This window comes from Plasmodium inui (genome assembly GCF_000524495.1).
Source record: "Plasmodium inui San Antonio 1 unplaced genomic scaffold supercont1.176, whole genome shotgun sequence".
NCBI lineage: Eukaryota > Apicomplexa > Aconoidasida > Haemosporida > Plasmodiidae > Plasmodium > Plasmodium inui.
Genome location: NW_008482010.1, coordinates 4223 through 7865, shown reverse-complemented (window position 1 = coordinate 7865; position 3643 = coordinate 4223).

Genomic DNA, 3643 nt, shown 5'->3' with positions numbered 1-3643 from the left:
TCGTATTAACCGAGCCCATCAAGTGCAACACCTTTGTGTAAAACCTATGGATATGCCTCGTGTACTATTTTATTTGCTGTAGTACTACGATAACAATAGAACTGTGTGAAATGTACAGGTGTGCCTAGAGTACTATTCTCTGTAGGGTACTGATATCCCGAGAGTACCACAATTTCAGGACCACACTTGCCGCTCCAGTATTATAATTTGAAGAGTACTGATGTACCTGGGATACTTCTATTCATAGTGTACCATCGCCCAAGCCGTACTATCCTTTGAAGGGTTTGAATGTACCTGTAATGCTTTCATAAAAGGAATACTATTGTGTTAACCGCAAGAATATCCCGCCAGTACTACGTCGTTAACTGAAAGTATCTGCCCCGAATATTATTATAGAGTGGATGGAGCATTTGGCATTTTATTATTTGAAGAGGACCATTGTGTATACTACACAGATGTGTTTTCTTCCTTAGTACTTAATTTTTGAGGCGGTTAAAATCCCGACTCTATTATAAGAACAGCAGAGTTATGTGGAGTCCACGGATCTATCTGCAGTGGCATCCCATAAGCAGAAGGCATATCCCCATAGTACTATTATATGCGAAGTATTGTTGTTCCTGGAATATCAATGGCAATAATAACATTGATGTTTCAGGAATAACTTTGACATCGGGATACTAATACTCATAAAATTCCAACGAATGGTCCTTTTGGGGAAAAAAACGAAGCAAAGAAAAATAACAAGGATAATCGTAAAATAGTCTATACATTGGGGGCAATATGAACTCTCGCACAATTTTCCATTTCGAAAGAGGAAAAAATATATAAGATACAGCCATATGCATGACTGAGTAGTATCAACAAACGTGAACATACGGATAGAAGGAAGCATGCAAAGACGACTAACGATATATAAAGGAACAGGGTCTAAACAGATTAAGAGAGAACAGTACCTAAGAGAATCATCACAGAGAGGGAATCAACATCAAAAAGGCAGAGTGGAGACAGTGGAAAGAACTTCCAGGGACTTATCTGGAGAAATGTTGAGGGGGGCGAATTCCTCATCAGATAACGAAGGAGTTTATTAGGAACCTCAGTCTCTTTTAAAATATACCCGATTGTTGACAGCCGGGAAGAAATATATCTAAGTACGGAGTTGCCTACATATATTAATTGTTGTGTTGAAGTTTTTTCCCTTTGTATTGAGGGGTATGGCGTCAATTACAAAATGTACCCTTGTATTTGTTGCACTAGGATGAAATAGCATATGATATCTGTCTGTTATTTTATACATGAAAGTATATAATCATTTGAAATTGATTTATTTTTTTTTTTAAATTTTAACACATTCTTTAAAACCTATTTTGTTTTTGTAAAAATATAAGAAATTCTTTGTTGTAAACTATGGGAAAAGTATCATGTTAGGTGTACTTACAGTTGGTGTACGGTGTTTTTTCTCGTCGTAATTGACATCCTAGTTATATTGGTATCTATCTTGACCCGATGGGTGAATACTGGTCAGAGGTTTGTCAGGGAAATTGTGTTCCTTTCCGTTCATTCCTAATTCCCCCGATTCGAGGGATGGCGACTGCAATTTTCTGCATTGCTTTACTCACATGAATTTGATTTTTTTCTGTTTCTTTTTTATTTACTCATCGTAGGAATAGAAGAAAATGACGCCTCTCTTAATGTAGGGATCGTGACGCGTTCGTTCCTTTGTTTCTTTTTTTTTTTTCTTTTTTAATTTAATTAAATGGGAATATTTCCTAATTTTCTATTTCCTACATTCTGTGGATTCTGCGCAGGTTATATTGTATGAGCGCCTCCTGTGAATACATTCGTTGCGGTTTCCCGGTCTCGTCTTGGAAGCCAGATATCAAATTTCCTGAAGGTGTTATTGTCACTACATAGTTTTCGAGACGTGCGCCCTTGTGTGATGTGCTTTGCCCTATAAAAAAGAGGCAGCAACAGTATTATCCACATGCTGTTGCTCCTTTTTCTCCACGTGTTTTATGGAATGAACCGCGGATGTAGCAAAGCGACTATATAGAGACTGATTCATATACGCAGTGTTCCTCAGGGCTGAGCGGCAGAATAATGCATATTCATTTTCAAGTCCCATGTTAGAAAAAAAAAAAATAGCGGGGAAGAACAGAATTATATGTAATATTAACAAGAGTGAATTCACTTAATATGACAGAAAAAAACAGAAGTGGACGAATATTCGTACATAAAATTAAACTGAAAATAAAGAAAAAAAGGAGATTGTACAGGGACAGATCTATTTGCGAATTTTACACATGAGCTTCGCGTGTATATCACAAGAATGTATCGAAGGAGTTACCATTTTCAGCCATGGGGCTACATTGGGGGCAACAGCGCGAATTATATTGTGCCGTCATTTTATGTTCTGTTTTAAAGAATTTTCTGCAAATCACATCCCCATTTGACTCGTTCGTCAATTTGGACTATCCTGTTTTGAACTGAGAGTTCCCAGTATGGATAACTCGGCCTCAATTGTGATATATATGCAGATGTGCGTATTCTGTTATAATTTCAAATTTATTCGTGCATTTTTGCAGCGCAGAACTCTTCTTATGCCATAAGATATAAAATTAGTTAATCTGCGGGAGCAGCAGAATTTAACGGTGGGAGATGAATTGACTCGGCATCGTTATCTATGGTCAGTCTTAGTGCGTCTACTCTCGATATCGGCTTTCTGGCTTCATGATATTTTTTTTTTATGGTACTTGGCAACGCGTATAAAATAAATTTTAATATATCCAACGAATCATATAACTCCTGTGACTGTTTTTATTTCTCTTGTATTAGTGTATGTATTCCTCACATTCCTGTAACCCATTATTCTGATCCTCCAAGCAATAATGTGGAATATCTTTCGTCTATCCATTCATGCAATTTTTGGATGGGTGTGTGCTTCCTTTATATTTCTACATTATTATGCAATCCGTGCCTCGGATAACTTGCGCATTAAAAATGTCGGTGTCATAATGCGCGTAATTTCCTCAGGCGCCAGAAAAATTATAATCATCAGGTAAATATCGCCTATATAATATAACACATGTTTATGGATTGATCTTCACTGCCTATGTGAAAATATAACCGAGGAATATAGGTTCTTTATGTATTTTCATCTCATTCTAATGAATGATTATCCTGTGCTGCAATTCCCATGGTACATTTGTTAGTATCCGTGTAACAGCGTAATGCTATAATGCGGGGTTTTATTGCTGTTTTATCATTTTACTGTGGATTTCGCAGCCACGATTTATATAGAAAGTAAATTGCCCCCTTAATTGGTAAAGTCAAGGATGGGATTATTTGGGTATGTCTTTTCCTTCCTGAAATATTTCTGCTAATCCTGCCATTGTTATAATCTAAGCACGAAACATGACTCATGGTTCCTCTTCCTTTTGAGAAATTTAGGACAATAACGTAGCATATGTCGGGTAGAATCGTTCTTATTATGTACTGTCTTCTTATGAATATTATAAATATTCCTTTACCTATGCCTGCATTGTTCTGTTTCTTCCATTTCTCCCAATGCCGTATTTATAAGGAAAAGTGTGGAAACCTTGTAACATTGTCATAAATGTTTATATTATCTAATAATGCACACAGT